We start from the raw sequence: 17,515 nt of genomic DNA on the forward strand, positions 1-17,515 counted from the left end.
AGTTAAGTATTCGCTTATTCAAGGTAGTTTTTCCTGGTGAAGTATTACACACACGTGATTCAAAATCTAATCCGGGTTTAAAGTATTACCACAAGTTTCCTGATAGCTGGGTAGAGAGTGAAAAAACAGCTTCGTGTGTAAAAATAATTGATTCTCTTTACTCTTTTCCTGAAACAACTCTGAACTCAATAGTAACTTCTTCCCGTTAGCTTTTTAATTTTATTTATTTTTATTTTTTAAAGATTTTATTCATTCGACAGAGAGCAAGTGAGAGAGGGAACACAAGCAGGGGGAGCGGGAGAGGGAGAAACAGGCTCCCCACTGGCAGGGAGCCCCATGGGGCTTGATCCCAGGACTCTGGGATCATGCCCCTTTGAAGGCAGAGGCTTAAACAACTCTGCCACCTAGGCATCCCTGGCTTTTTAATTTTAACATGAAAGTAGACCATAGGAAATTCTTCGTGGAATTCTGGTAGGAGGTTTAGAGGAGAACTGTTAAAATTAAAACTATACTTACAAATATAATTTAAAGATATATTTTTTTTTAGCATTTGGTATTTACATACCACATTCCAAGAGTTTTAGATGTCATAGTTTTTCTTGAGGAAGGGAGATTAAAAAGTTTTTTTTGAGGATTACCACAGCAGAGGGCAGTAGAAAACAATGAGAAATTCCATGGAAATTTTGATGTTTTACTTCTTAGATCACTGTGGGGGCACTTGGGTGGCTCAGTCCTTTGAGCATCCCCCTTTTGATTTAGATTTAGGTCAAGATCTCAGGGTCTTGAGATGAGCCCTGCCTTGGCAGTGCTCAGCAGGGAGTCTGCTTGAGATTCTCTCTGGCCCTCTCCCTCTACCCCTTCCCCCCCACCTTCCATCTCACTTTTGCAGTTCTCTCTCTAAAAATAAATAAATCTTAAAAGGGGGGAGGAAGACCACTGTGATCACAGTAACTTTCAATTGGAAGAAAAACCCCAAAATTTGGAAAGTGTACCTCTTCAAAGCATCTTGGTATCCAGTTGTACACTACTTTAACAGGTGAAAACCCTTGTTAATTTAGCATAATTACAATAAATCAACATCTGTTCCATTAACATTTTTTGTAAAAGAAGTTTTAAATGAAAAATTGGAAGAAAATTGTTAAGGATTAGAAAAGGATGTCTTGGGGTGCCTGGGTGGCAGATGGTTAAGTGTCTGCCTTTGGCTCAGGTCATGATCCCAGGGTCCTGGGATGGAGCCCCACATTGGGCTCCTGGTTCAGCAGGGAGCCTGCTTTTCCCTCTCCCTCTGCCTCTACCCCTGCTCATGCTCTCTCTCTCTCTCTCATGCTCTCTCATCTGTTTCTCAAATGAATAAATAAAATAAAAAAAAAAAAAAAAAAAGAAGAATGTCTTCCAGAACTGCTTTTATTTCTCTTAAACAGGAGAGTCTAATACTACTATTTGGTGGTATTGCAGAATACATATGTTTAAGGAAAAGAAGAGCAAAATAACAAATGATTGAAGTTTTAATACTTCACTCAATGAGTACACATATCTGGAATGTAGTATGTGAGAATAAACTCACATTACTTAAATTATACAAACTTGGGCGCCTGGGTGGCTCAGTTGGTTAAGCGACTGCCTTCGGCTCAGGTCATGATCCTGGAGTCCCGGGATCGAGTCCCGCATCGGGCTCCCTGCTCAGCAGGGAGTCTGCTTCTCCCTCTGACCCTCCTCCCTCTCATGCTCTGTGTCTCTCATTCTCTCTCTCAAATAAATAAATAAAATCTTTAAAAAAAAAAAAAAAAATTATACAAACTTATTTGTGAAATTCAGAGCACCTGATTTCAGTCTTAGTCCTTAGTAACTTGGAGGGCTGTGGTGTCTTTCAATGCTAGAAGAAACACATTCTTTATTAGAAATAATGGAAAGTGGTTGGTTATCATTGTGGTACTTTTCTAGGGGTATTCCAGGGTTGTTTTGAACGTGTCACTTCATTCTTTGCTGAATTTAGACACCACTGAATCAGCAAGTGTAGCAGTTGGAACTTAGTTTACTACAATAAATATTACTGACGAAAGTGCTAGAGGAGTTGACTTGGCGTGAGTAGTATATCCCTTCATACTGGGGAGGCCAAATTGACATCTAAAGTTAAACCTGGAACCAAGAATGGACATTAGTTGCTTTTAAGGAAGTAATAGTTATGATAATAGCTACCCCCATAGGTTTTTGAGTCAGACAGATGGTCCAGTTACAACTCAGTCACTATCTAATTGTATGACATCAGGAAAACCACTTAACTTCCCTGAATTTTAACTTCTTTGTTTTAAAACACAGATATAATACCTACATCTCAGGGTTGTCACTGGGATTGAATAAGACTGTATATAAACTACTTAGTGCAGTGCCTTGAACATAACAGGTGATCAATACTGGTAGCTATTATTATGTGTTCTTCATTTAATGAGAGCATTAGATATGATGAGATCCTAAAATGTGATAAAATATTTTAAAATTTTTTTGCTAAAGAAACTAATTTTATCATTTTTGTAAAATATACAGTTATTAGAATAAATTGCCTGTTTTATTATGAAACACAGAGCTCCAAACTCTTATATTGTTTGAGAACTTCCCAGGAGATATTGCAACATGGAAGAATTGGTGGTATTCATGAGTGTGTGTATGTGTGTGTGTGTGTGTCCACATATAAGTTTTTGTATCTTTTTCTTCATGAAGACATTTAATTCATTAAAAAATAATTTTGTTATATTCTCTAAGAATATAGTGAATAGCAATAGATGAGTGAATAGGCAAAGAAGATTGGAGATTTTTATAGTCACTTTCCTTAATTACATGGAATATAGTCGTTAAACTAATTTTTGAATCCTCATGTAAAGTGATACGAATTTGTGGGAGACTGTAGTTTCTTGGTAGTATATCATTTGCATATGTAGTGCATCATTTTCCTTTTATTTTAATGGCTTCTCTATTTTCTACATTGTCAACACTTAACCAGTTAATCAGCTTCATTTAGAATTGTTTTAATCTATAATAACACCTGATAATATAAAAGGAGCTCAAATTCTGTAATTATTTTCAGTGGATTTATTGACTTTAACATTATCAAAAGAAGCTATTAAAATAATTTATCCTTTACGTTAGCTAATAGGCTATGACATGTAGGTAACAATGAATATGCATTATGAAAATTTGAGCAGCTCATAAGTATTTTTGTGAAGTAATATGATTGCCTAAATGAAATATCAATTGCTTCTGACAGAACTTCTGTATGTTATTAATGTTTCTAAGCACATTTTACACTGAAATGAATATATCCAGTTATTTTTTTAGTGGCATAACCATTAAATAGAGACTTGACTATCTTAGCAAATGAAGAAAAGGGAGAGGATGGAAGTAAGCAATGGATTTTATCTTTAAGCGAAGAACTTAAGTTGAAAACAAAGTAAGTTTGTAAATACATGAGCACAGCTTTAAGAAATGCATAGTAATTATGCATTGATATATATACACATAGACCACAGATTATGCCCATGCAGGTATTTCATCTAGGCTAGATTTTATGTATAGGAACTCCTTGCTGAGTAATTGGAAGTGACAGGTCTTACTCAGAATGGCCAAAACGGCTTGTCAAGTACTGTGAAGGCTTCGCCCACTGTCGTTTCACAGATGATGGCAGAACGTGTGGAATTCCCGGGCCCCAGGTGGACAGGTTATCACTCAGCAGCTGCAGATTTGCCAGAGTATCAGCGTTTGTGCTGATGACACAGGCTAAATGACCCCTACAGGTGTAGGAAGTTTTGTGGCAGAAGAACCTTGAGCTTAAGGAGCTCAAATCTTTTATAATGGGCGGGAAGCTTGTTTGACCTTTGACCAGAGGGTGACATTATTTTCATTTTTGAAGGGACACTGTCTTCCAAGGCTTGTGTACTATATACATCCTTGAAAAGGTTTCCAGAACAAAGTCAGTTAGTACTTTGCTTGCATGTTATGTAGAAATCTATGAAGAATTGTTTCCTTAAGTAAGAGATAGTAACTTTGTCAAAAGAGAATTTTGGAGTATTTTCCTCCGTATACATACGCCACCAGTATATTCAGTTCCATATATGTGATCTGTTCTACATGGAAGACAGAAAGGGAAAGAGCAGAAATATATAACCTGAGCCACAGATTTATCAGTTGTTAATCTTTTGCCACATTTACTTGTGCATTTTCTCCATATTCAGTGACTCTGGATGAGTCTGATCCCGATGCCAGTGACTGACGTTGGTTACTTTGGTGGTCACCACGGTTTATTTATCTTACGATTGCTTCTTTCCATAAGACTCCCTCCTGGAGCATCACGCTAATGCCACCAAGATAGAAAATTTACCTTTGGCTGAGTATAGGAGTGGCCGTTGTTCCCCTGCTAGAGGACAGGTAGATCACGAACAAACGTGTATGTGACATAACGTTGAGAGAGCGAGAGCGTCTGTGTGCGCACGCGCATGCTCGGCATGCAATGAAGGGACCAAATAGTATTTATGTAAGTCTCTATCTACTTTTTATTTTACCTATTGGGCAAGATATCCGCTGCTTCTCAAATTGAGCATATCTAAAGGGGAACTCTTTTTTTTCTAAAGATTTTATTTATCTATTTGACAGGGAGTGAAGCGGGGGAGCCACAGGCAGAGGGAGAAGCGGGCTCCGATGGGGGGCTCGATGCGGGGCTCGATGCGGGACTCGATGCGGGACTCGATCCCAGGACCCCGGGATCATGACCTGAGCCAAAGTCAGACGCTTAACCCACTGGGCCACCCAGGCGCCCCTAAAGGGGAACTCCTAATCCTTCTCTTTGCCCACCTGTTTTCTCATTGCTGTTAACAGTGCTGTTTTATGGGGAACAAATTTTAACATCCTAGAATCTCATTTTTTAAATAATCACTTGCCAGTATAATATGTCTTTGTCGCTCTTACCCTGTTGTATTTTGCACATTGTATACAGAAAGCCTGGCTCTACGTACTCGCTTGAGGAGTCGTTCACAGATTTGAGGAGAACATCTTGCCAAAATAGGGTTTCTCCCTTAATAGCTACGAAAAACACATTAATTAGTTTGAATATTAAAATTTCAAAAAAGTTATTTAAAACAATAGGTAATGTATTTTTTTCATAGTAATTGGTATCTGTCTGCCTTCCCACCTCATTGTCTGTATTTCTATTTAATGCCAGAAGAAAAAAGATGAACAATGAGCTTATGGAGTCCTTCAAAATCTGTGATAAAAGTCTTAACAGAGAAGAGTAGAACTCTGAAGCCATTTATGAGCTGAAGAAAAGTTAATAAAAGGACGTCTTTACTAGTTTATTGTTTATTGTTACTAAAGTTTTGGTTGATCATATAAAGATACCTAATTAGTTTGACATTTGGAGGTGAAAAAGAAATTTCTTTCCACTGCATGTTACCATGAGAACTTAAGTACCTTTAATGAAAAGGAGCACTTGAGTATAGGTTGAATAACTTGTGATACTGATTTTACTAAATGGAACTCTTTTGTTATTTGCAGGAGTGTATTTTTAGAGATGGCTTAACATTGTCAATATGATTTGACTCAACTTTTGGAAATATTTTAATTCAGAGTCTTCTGTGCTTGGAAAACAAAACCATTGGGAGATTAGTTTATATGAGTATTGTGGTAAAACTTGGGGTACAGAATTCATTATAAATTGTGGAATCTGCTTACTATTCATATTAAATACTAAATTGAGATACCTTAGGATAGATGACTCATTGAATTTAATAAACTTGGAAGTTGGAAATAAGTCTAAATTATATTAGGAAGTGAAAAAAAGTTACAATAGAACAGATAGGAGATAGAATGCTAGGCATTTCACTTAGGTTAGATAATGGTCTTTACAATATCTTTGCTTGGTGGTTTGGCAGACAGCTTTGTTTGCCTTACCTTTATTTTGCTAATAGTACCTTTAGAGAAACTGGGACTATCCCAAGCCCCAAACATTTAAGTCAAAGATTATTATTATCCAATACCTTAGAAATTATTGGTTTAGGAGTGAGCACATATACAATTATATGGGGACTTGTGACAAGTTCCCTCCTCTTTGATAAAGGACACAAGGAAGGGAAATTCTCTCTTCTTGTCTTTGTTATATGAATATGAGAATGTGATGCTTGAGTTTCTGAACCCATCTTGTAAATATTAAAATACAAGCCTGAGGGCAAATCAGTAAGTTCATGATGGCAGAGTAGAAAAATGGAAAAAATATGGGTGTTTGACATGACTTAACTAGCCTTGTAATTGCTGTAACTCTGGACTCCTTGTTAGGTGCTAATAAGCTTCATATTGTTTAGGACATTTTGAATTGAATTTTCAGATTTTTTGTATTTGAAAGCATTCTGTTGAGGAAAGTTATCTTGGATTAAGAGTTTTACCCATGATCGTTATTTAGCCAACTTGTAAATTTACAGTCTTCTTTCTTTTTATACTGTGCTTAGTAGCTTAACAATTACCTAGCTATATGACCTTCTTTGTGAATTAGATATTAAATATTAAAGGATTATTTATATATATGTAGCTCTCCCTTATCTTTGAATATTAATGATCATTATTAGAAATCTGTGTATGTTTTGGTGTTTTTAGAAGTGAATTTTTCCATGTGTTCCTTTTATTAATATAGCTTTGTTTTTATTGTATGAATTGAAGTTCTCTAAGTATTATATGTCCAAAAAATTGTAGGAAAGAAATTGGAAATAAATTTATTATGTGCCTTAAAAGCTCTTAGCCCAAGAAAGGAGAGAAAGAGTAAGTCATGCCTCAGATATATTTGCTCTATGCTGTTTTCTGTGTGAATGCTTTTAAAAAATACTTATTTCTTTTGCTTTTGTGTGTGTAATAGAGTGGTACATAGTTTCATTTTAAAGACTACCAAATAAAATAGAGGAAGACACTTTTATTTTGAAAATGATCATATTTTAATATTGTTCTTTTGGTTTACATTTGAGTTAAGATTAAGCAAAAGAAAAGTTGGGACCCTCCCCCCTCTAAGGATGAGGGTATTGTGCAATGTTGATTGTCCCATGTTTTTTTGTTTGTTTTTTTAGCATTGGAGCTTTCAAAGTGAATAAAGGATTTTTCTCATGCTCAGGAAAGTGAAGTGGTATGCTGTGTCTTGCTGTTGTTTCCTGTACTTTTTCCCCTTGGAGACTTTATGGGGAGAAAGAGTGGCTGAGTCAAGGTGTAATACTATCATGGTGGTACTCTAATTAAATTTAGCTTCCTATTGACAGGTACATGACTCACATGCTTTGATGTTGGAGCATATTCCAAATCATAAAGAGAGTCATAACCATAGATTTAAAAAAAAAATACTGCATTATGGAATGTTAGAGCAGAAGTGTCAAGTTTCAGGCTAAATAACAAAGTTGGGACTAGAAGTTAGGTTTCCTGACACCAGAGTTTATATTTCCATATTCCCATGCTCAAGTATGCTGTCAGATTCTCCTCCCTCCCCCCAGCCCCTTCACTACTTTCATTATACTCTATTTTCCTCCGTCTTTTCATAGCTAATGTTCTAACTTTATAACTTCCTCTTCGTGGATATTCGTTTTTTAAAACGTGAAATGATTAAAAGTTTGGCAGATGTAAAACCTATTAATACTGCTTAGACGTGATTCCTTTGAGAACATAGTTTATAAAATTAAGCCATCTGTTTCTTTATGAGCCTGTTTAAATAAATGAAGTTGGGCTATGGTAAACCTTAGTCACAAGAGTCAGAACTCTAAAACAGCACAGAACCCAAAGCAATGCCTCCTATAATCCCTAATACTAAGTAAAGCATGTTCACAAATCTATTTGCCAAAGCCAGAAATCTGAGCACATTTCACTTGGTCTCAAACCTTTACTTACTTGTGACTTTTTGACACTCCTTCCCTCACCCCAGCTAAAGATATTCTGCAACTTCTCTGACCAGTGCTGTTTTTGAGGAGTACTGTTTACTTACTGTTTAAATGCCACAGGGTGCAATCCAAGGTTCTTTGCGTGCTATTAGTGTTTTTCCTGAGTGAGCCTGTGTCTGACTTCTCCGTTTTGCTCTCTCTGCTCTTAAATGCTTCCCTTCAGTGGCAGGTTAAGTCATTTACCCCCCCACACCCCGTTTTGGATGAGGGACTCCTCACACAAATGGATCTTTGTGCTTATTTCTTTATAACACTTAGGTGAATTATTGTCTGTCGTCTGTCATTCCTGTTATTCTACAAGCCCTTTGAAGAGAAGGGTTTTTTTTTTTCCTTCATTTCTATACCCACATATTCAAGCATAGTGCCTTGCAGTTGGTAAATGCTTAGTGAAGTTATTTTGGTCAAGTTACTTAATCTCTCTAAGCCTCTTTTCCTTATCTGTAAAATGAAGATACTGTGTTGTCCCTACTGTAGAGCTGTGAACCTTACATGAGATAATCCTGTAAAGGATTTAGCAGCATAGTGCGCGGAACATAGTAAATGCTTCGTGTTAGCTTTGATGCTGATACTGGTGAATGAATTCGTAGGGTGTATTCTTGGTTGTTTTACATGAATAGCATACATTGATTTGACATTACAAGAGACAAATTAAAAACTAATGCTTTTGATATGCATAATTTTTTATAAATATTTTGTTTTCCCATTTGACAAGTTAGGGCTCTTGAGAATGTCATTGCTTTCTTCATTGCCAGACATAATGGGTACTTTTACTACTTGACTTTTATATGGTGTTTAACATTGTTGGCTACTAGTTCCTCACCCTCCCCATCCCCAGCTTTATTGACATATAATTGACATACAATATTTTGAATATTTAAGGTGTACAACATGCTGACTTGATACACTTATATATTAGAAAATGATCATCACCATAGCCTTAGCTGACACCTCTGTCACATCACATAGTTACCATTCCCTTTTTGTGCTGAGACATTTAAGATTTACTCTCATAACAACTTTCAAGTAAATACTACACAACTGTTAAGTATAATCACAATACTGACCATTAGATTACCAGAACTTACCTTTTAACTGGAAGTTTGTTCCCTTTGACCAGTATCTTCCCATTTTCCCTGCCCCCACCTCCTGTGACCACCACTCTCCTCTGTTTCTATAAAAATTTTTTTGATTCTGCGTACAAGTGAAATCATACAGTATTTGTCTTTCTCTAACTTATTTCACCTACCATAATGCCCTCAGTGTCAATCCACATTGCTGCAAATGGCAGGATTTCTTAGTTTTACTATGGCTGAATGGAATATTTTCCATTGTGTGTGTGTGTGTGTGTGTGTGTGTGTGTGTGTGTGTGTATGAATGATATGGTATATATATGCGTTATACACACACACACACACACATACACACACATACACCATAGCTTCTTCATATTCATCTGTCAGTGGACACTTAGATTGTCTTCATGTCTTGGCTATTGTAAATACTGGTGTTATGAACATGGGGGTGTAGATATCTTTTTGAGTTAGTGTTTTCATTTTGGTTGTATTCCAGACGTGGAATTGTTGGATCACATGGTAGTTCTATTTTTAATTTTTTGAGGATCCTCTATTCTGTTTTCTTCCCCCCCCCCAATTCTGTTTTCCATAGTAGCTATACCAGTTTACAATCCCACAAGTAGTGCGTTAGGGCTCCCTTTTCTCCACATCCTCACCGGTATTTGTTATCACTTGTCTTTTATTCTTTTCTAGTTTCATGGAGAAATAATTGACATACATCTTTATGTAAGTTTAAGGTGTATACCATTATTGTTTGATTTGCACATATTATGAAATGATTATCACAATAGTTTTAGCTAACATCCATCTTCTCATATAGATACACTAAAAAGAAAAGAAAGAAGAAAAGAAAAAAAAATCTCCTTTTGATGAGAATTCTTAGGACTTACTCTGTTAACAATTTTCCTATACGTCATACAGCACTGTTAGCTATAGTCATTATGTTGTATATTACATTTCTAATAATTATATATGGGAATTTGTACCTTCTGACCATATTCTTCCATTTATCCCACCCCAACTCTGCTTCTGGTAATCACAAGTCACAAGTGTGATCTCTTTTTCTATTATTATTATTATTTTTTTTAGATTACACATATAAGTGAAGTCATATAGTATTTCTCTTTCTCTGACTTATTTCACTTAGCATAATGCCCCTATGTTGTTGCAAATGGTAGTATTTCCTCATTTTTTTATGGCCGAGTAATATTCCATTGTATATATGTGCCACAACTTCTTTATCTAGTCATTTACTGATGGACATTTAGGTTGTTTCCATGTCTTAGTATTGTAAATAATGCTGTTACGAACATGGGGGTGCAGATATCTTTTTGAGTTAGTGTTTTCGTTTTCTCTAGAACATTCCCAGAAGTGGAATTGCTGGGTCATATGATAGTTCTATTTTTATGTTTTTAAGGATCCTCCATTCTGTTTTCCACAGTGGCTATGCCAGTTTACAGTCCCACCAGCAGCATACTCACAGGTTCCTTTTTCTGTATATACTCACCAGCATTTGTTGTCTTATATCTTTTTGATGATAGGCGTTTTAAACAGGCATTACTTTTTTTTTTTTTTTTTTGATGATGGCCATTCTAACAGGCATGAGGTGATATCTCATTGTGGTTTTGATTTGCATTTCTCTAATGACTCATGATGTTGAACATCTTTTCATGTAGCTGTTGGCCTTTTGTATACCTTCTTGGGGAAAGAAATGTCTATTCAGGTTTTTTCCCATTTTTTTAATTGGATTGTGTGTGTGTGTGTGTGTTTGTTTTGTTTTGGCTATTGAGTTGTATGAGTTCTTTATGTATTTTGTGTCTGGCACAAATATTTTTTCTCATTCTGTAGGTCATCTTTTTACTTTGTTGGTGGTTTCTTTTGCTGTAGAAGCTTTTTAGTTTGATGTAGGCCCACTTATTTTTTGTTTCGTTGCTTGTACTTTAGATGTCATAGCCAATCATTGCTAAGACCCATGTCAAGGACTTTTGTTAGTGTTTTCTTCTAGGGATTTCATGGTTTCAGGTCTTATGTTTAAGTGTTAATCCATTTCAATTTAATTTTTGTGTGGTATAAGATGGGAGTCTAGTTTGATTGTTTTATATGTGAATATCCAATTTTCCCAGCACCATTTATTGAAGAGATTGTGTTTTCTACACTGAATATTCTTGGCTCTCTTGTCAACTATTAGTTGACTGCATATGGTTGGGTTTATTTGTGAGCTCTTGATTCTGTTACATTGATCAATTTTTTTGTTTTTATGCCAGTACCATACTGTTTTGATATTTAGTATTACAGTATTGCTGGAAATTAGGAAGTGTTATGTCTCCTGTTTTGTTCTTTCTCAGGGTTGCTTTGGCTATTTGGGGTCTTTTATGGTTTCATACACATTTTAGGATAGTTTTGTCTACTTCTGTAAAAATGCCATCAGAATCTTGATGGGGATTGCATTGAATTTATACGTAGCTTTTGGTAGTATGAACATTTAACAATATTTTTTTCAGTCCATGAACATGGGATACCCTTCCACTTACTTGTGTCTTCTTCAGTTTCTTTCAGTCTTGTAGTTTTCACAGGGGCACCTGGCTGCCTCAGTTGGTAGAGTACATTACTCTTGATCTCAAAATCACGAGTTTGAGCCCCATGTTGGGTGTAGAGATTACTTAAATAAAATCAGTCTTTTTTTTTTTTTTTTTTTTAAGATTTTATTTATTTATTTGAGAGAGAAGAGTGAGAGAGAGAGAGAGCGAGCACAGTGAGGGGGGGGGAGGGAGAAGCAGACTGATGTGGGCCTCAATCCCAGGACCCCAGGATCATGGTTTGAGCAGAAGGCAAATGCTTAACCAACTGAGCCACCCAGGCACCCCAAATAAAATCAGTCTTGTAGTTTTCAGAGTACAGATCTTTCAGCTCCTTGGTTAAGTTTATTCCTAGTATTTTATTGAAGTTATTGTAAGTGGGATTGTTTTCTTTATTTTTTAGATAATTCGTTGTTAATATGTAGAAATGCTTCTGATTTTTGCATGTTAATTTTGTATCTTGCAGCTTTACTGAATTTATTGATTAGATATAACAGTTTTTTGGTAGAGTCTATAGAACTTTCTATGTATAAAATTATGTCATCTGCAGATGGAGACAATTTTCTTCCTTTCAAATTTTGATGCCTTTTATTTGTTTTTCTTGCCTGATTTTTCTGGCAAGTACTTTCAGGACCATGTTGAATAAGAGTGATGAGAGTGGACACTTTGTTTTGTCCCTTAGAGGGAAAGCTTTTAACCTTTCATCATTGAGTCTAATAATAGCTTTGGGCTTATTATCTAAGGCCTTTATTATGTTGAAGTATATTTCTTCTATATCTAAGAGTTTTTTTTTTTTATCATGAATTGGATGTTAATTTTTGTCAAATACCTTTTCTATGTCTGTTGAGATAATCATGGTATTTTTCTTTCATTCTGTTAATGTGATATATCACAGTGATTGATTTATGTATGTTAAACCATACTTACATCCAAGATATACATTTCTCTTGACCGTGATGAATGATCCTTTGAAGGTGCTGAGGAATTCAATTTGCTAGTATTTTATTGAGAATTTTTGCATGGGCATTTATCAGGGATGTTGGTTTTTCATTTTTTGGTACTGTCCTTTTCTGGTTTTGGTATCACGATACTGCTGGTCTTGTAAAATGAACTTCCGAGCATTCTCTCTTTGATTTTTTTGGAAGACTTTGAGAAGCATACATTGATTCTTCTTTAAATGTTTGGTAAAATTCATGAGTGAAGCCATCTGGTCCTGGGCTTTTCTTTGTTGGAGATTTTTGATTAAATCTCCTTACTAGTAATTGGTTTATTGAGACTATTTTTTCCTAATCCAGTCTTGGCAGTTTGTGTGTTTTTAAGAATTTTTCCATTTCTTCTAGGTTGTCCAGTTTGGTGGCATGTAGTTGTTCTTAATAGCCTCTTATGATTCTTTGTATTTCTGTGGTATACCTTATAGTATTTCCTTTTTTATTTATAATTTTCTTGATTAGGGTTCTCTCTCTCTTTCATTGGTTATTATACCTAAAGTTTTGTCAATTTTACTTTTTCAAAGAACCAACTCATAGTTTGGTTAATATTTTCTATTGTTTTCCTGTTCTTGATTTCATTTATTTCTGCTCTGATCTTTACTATTCATTCCTTCTGCTAACTTTGCACTGTTTGTTTTTTTTCTAGTTCTTTAAGATGTAGAATTGCATTGTTTATTTGGTATCTTTCTTGCTTTTTAATATAGTGGTTATTGCTATGAATTTCCCTTTTAGAACTGCTTTTGCTGCATCCCATAGGTTGTGGTAGGTTGTGTTTCATTTACATTTGTTTGAAGATACTTTTTTATTTTACTTTTTATTTCTTTTTTGATACATTGGTTGTTCAGCAGAATGTTGTTTAATTTCCATATAATTGTGAATTTTTCAGTTTTCCTCTTGTTAATTGATTTCCGGTTTCATACCATCATGGCCAGAGAAGATACTTGATATGATTTCAGTCTCCTTGAATTTGCTAAGACTTTTTTTTTATGGCCTAATATATGATGTATCCTAGTAAATATTCCATGTGTGCTTGAGAAGAATGTGTAGCCTGCTATTGTCAGATAGAATGTTCTGTACATGGTTGTTAGTTAGCTTCATTTGGTCCACAGTGTTTTTCAAATCCACTACTTTCTACTGACTCTCTGGATGGGTGATGTATCCATTGTTGACTATGGGATATTAAAGTCCCCAACTATTATTCTATTTGTGTTTATTTTTCCTTTTACCTCTGCTGGTTTTTTCTTTAATTAGGTGCTCCTTTATTGGGCATATAAATATTTATAAGTGCTATATATTTTTGATTTATTGAGCACTTTAGCATTATATAGTGACCTTCTTTATTATTGCATACTCTTTTTAAAGTCCACTTTCTAATACAAGTATAGCTAACCCTGCCTTTTTTTCCCCCATTTGCTTATATATCTTTTTTCATCCTTAACTCTTAGTCTCTGTGTGTCTTTAAATCTTAAAGGAGTCTCTTATAGGCAGCATGTTGTTGTATCTTGTTTTTTTATTCATTAGCTGTTCTCTGTCATTTGATTGGAAAATTTAACCTGCTTGCATTTAAAGTAATTATTGATAAGTAAGGGCTTATTATTGCCATTTGTTAATAGTTTTCTGGTTTTGTAGATCCCACCGTTCCTTGTTTATTATCATGGTATCTTTTTATGTGTTTTATTGTTTTTTGGTGTTGGTATGCTTGGAGTTATTTATCATGTTCTTTTGTGTAATTACTATAGATTTTTCCCTTGTGGTTACTTTGATGCTTACATAGAATATCTTAAAATTTTGGCACTCTATTTTAAATAACCCAATTTCAATAAAATTCTTAAGCTTTACACTTTTACTTCTCCCTCTCACATTTTAGGTTACTGATTTTATAATTTACAGACTTTTTTGTACTGTGTAACTGGTAACAGATTATCCTAATTATGGTTGTTTTTACTCTTTTTTTAAAAATTTTAAACTAAAGTTGTAAGTGAATTATGTACCACCATTACCCTATTATAGAATCCAACTTTGACTAAATGTTTATCATTACCAGTGAGTTTTACGCTGTCTTCTCATATTTTTATGATGTTGATTAGCATCTTTTAATTTCTACTCAAAGAGCTTCCTTTAACATTTCTTGTAAGACACTTCTAGTGGTAATGAATTTCCTAAGCTTTTGTGTTTTGGGAAAGTCTTTATCCCTTCATATTAGAAGGATAGGTTTGCAGTGTAATATGTTTTTGGGTGTTTTTTTTTTTTTTTTTTCCTTCAATACTTTGAATTTGTCATCCCATTCTCTTCTGGTTTGAAAAGTTTATGTTGAGAAATCCATCTGTAGTCTTATGGGGGTTCTCATGAATGTAACCTCTCTTGCTGCTTTTAAAATTCTTTGTCTTTTGACCATTTAATTAAAATGTGTCTTTGTTTAGCTGTATTTGGGTCTAACTTATTTGGGGTCCTTTCGGCCTCTTACATCTAGATGTCTTCTTCTCTCCCCAAGTTTGAGAAATTTTCAGCCATTGTTGCTTTGTTTTTTTAAAGATTTTATTTATTTATTTGAGACAGAGCACAAGCTGGGGGGAGAGGCAAAAGTAGAGGAAGAGGGACAAGCAGACTCCCCACTGAGCATGGAGCCTGAACCCTGTGGGGCTTGGTTCCAGAACCCTGAGATCATGACTTGAGCTGAAGTCAGGTGCTTAACGGAGCCACCCAGGTGCCCCCCCCCCCCGCAGTTGTTGCTTTAAATGCACTTTCTGTCCCTTTCTCTTTCTCTTATCCTTATGGAATTTTCATAATGCATATTATTCTTTCCCTTGTGTCTCATAATTTCTGCAGGCTTTCTTTACTTTTAAAATTCTTTTTGCTTCTTTGAGTGGATAGTTTCAATTGTCCTATCTTCCTTCTTGTTTTTCTGTATGGCCGAGTCTGATTTTGAAGCTGTCTATGAAATTGTTCAGTTTTGTGTTTTGAGCTCTAGGACTTTTCCTTTTTTATTGTTACTCTCTGTTTGTCAAACTTCTTGTTTTGTTTGTGCATTGTTTTACTAATTTGTTTTGTTGTCTGTTCTTGTAGTTCACTAAACTGTATTTACTTACTTACTTACTTACTTACTTACTTACTTATTTATTTATTTATTTAAGAGACTAAGGGAGAGAGAGAGAATGAACATGAGTGGGTTAGGGGCAGAGGGAGAAGGAGACTCCCCACTGAGCAGGGAGCCCAATGCGGAGCTTGATCCCGGGACTCTGGGATCATGACCTGAGCTAGTTCACTAAACTTTTTAAAGAGATTTATTTTGAATTCTTTGACTGTTACAGACCTTTTTCTTTTGGATCAGTTATATTATCTGATTTAGAGCTTTATTATTTCCTTTGGTAATATCATATTTATTTGATTTTTTGTGATCCTTATTTTCCTTACATTGGTATCTGCATATGTGAATAAGTGGTTTTCTTTTCTAGACTTTGCAGGTTTGTTTTGATCAAGACAGTTCTTCACTAGTCAGCTTAGTTTGAGTTTTTGGACCTGTCTACTGGTAATGGCCTTGGACAGGTGGGGCCTCCTATTTGGGCATATTTTTTGGGTGAAGCAACTGTTGATTTCTGAGGTCAGGGGTGGATGGGTGTGCCACTGGCTGAGAATAGCTAGATAGGACTACTGGCTTGGTTCCCTGCCCAAGTGAGGCTGTAGGATCGGCTTCGTAGTTTCCTGGATTCTCTGGTCAGGCTTAGTAAGCATTCAGGCATGGATACTAAGCAGTAGGTGAGGCTATGGATTAGCTTCTCTGTCCTACTGGGGCAGCAGGACCAGACTCCAGACCTGCATGGCTTGCTGTTTTGAGTACCTAAATCAAGCAACAGTGTGCATTGAATATCCTGGTCAGGTGAGACCACCAGTTTTGTTCTACAGATGGGAAGCCACGAGTTGTGCTCTCTGTATTGAAGTGCCACTGTAAACAGTGTTGTTGGATCGGCTGGCTACATAGCTTCCTGTGAGCTCTGGTAAGGTTTCTTGTTTGGCAGGCTGAAGGCTGTATTCAGCAATAAGTAGGGCTATGAGTTTGATTGCTGGCTTGGGTGCAGCAGAAAAGCTCCAAGGACACTGATGCTCTTCTTTTTTGGTCTTGACTCAAGCCTACCTGTGCCCCAAGTTCCCTGGTGGAACACACCCACTGGCTTTGCTCTGGGGGTAATCACCTCTCCTCTGCCTCTCCACTCAAGAGTTTCTGGGTTATGCTGCCTCCAGGTGTTCTTACCAGCCCTTCCTCTCAGATGGGATTGGGGGTCCATGCTCTGCTCTGCTCATCCTATGTCTCTGACTCCTCCCTGCCTGAGCAGGAGTGGGAGGGCCCACTTCAGGCAACTCTCAAATTTTCTCAGACAAGCTTTCTGGTCAGGAAAGTCATGATTCACAGTGATTAGGTATGACTAAACTCTTATGCAAATGCCCTGGCTCTAGAGATGGCAGAATTCCTCATTTGGGGACTGAATTAGGCAGAGACTGTACCTTGCCAGTTCCTCAAACTGTGCCACCAAACTTGGTTTGCAAATGAATAAAGCTGCTGGTTGGGCTCTGTAGCTGGGAACTTGGTCCGCTAACACCCTATTCCTGGTCATTGGAAATCTCTGCTCCCTTCTCCATCTCAATCAGACTCCCAGTGGTTGAGTCCCACAGATTCTCCTGTGATCCCTGTGGTGTAAAACCACAGTGGGGGCTCCCACAAATAGACCCACAATGCTGGGGGACTGGATGTCACCCCTGGGCTCTCTCTTTCCATTGGAGGAACTGTAGGCTCAGGAGAGACCTTTCAGCATGGTGTGTGCTGGCCTGGGGGAGGGGCAGTGTGGATAGCACGTAGACGTTCCTTTTACCCTTTAAATGAGTCTGTTTGGTCTTGTAGTGCACCGAGGTACCTAGCCTTACTCCTGAGCACTAGGTTT

At 36.4% G+C, this 17,515-nt stretch overlaps 1 protein-coding gene across 7 annotated transcripts in view; it reads left to right on the plus strand.

Annotated features, from left to right (window-relative positions):
* Nucleotides 1–17,515, plus strand: part of TUSC3 (tumor suppressor candidate 3) — a 258,418-nt gene that overhangs the window by 1,060 nt on the left and 239,843 nt on the right. The gene's annotated exons all lie outside the window — the stretch shown is intronic.

Source organism: Halichoerus grypus, chromosome 3 (genome assembly GCF_964656455.1).
Source record: "Halichoerus grypus chromosome 3, mHalGry1.hap1.1, whole genome shotgun sequence".
Classification (NCBI taxonomy): domain Eukaryota; kingdom Metazoa; phylum Chordata; class Mammalia; order Carnivora; family Phocidae; genus Halichoerus; species Halichoerus grypus.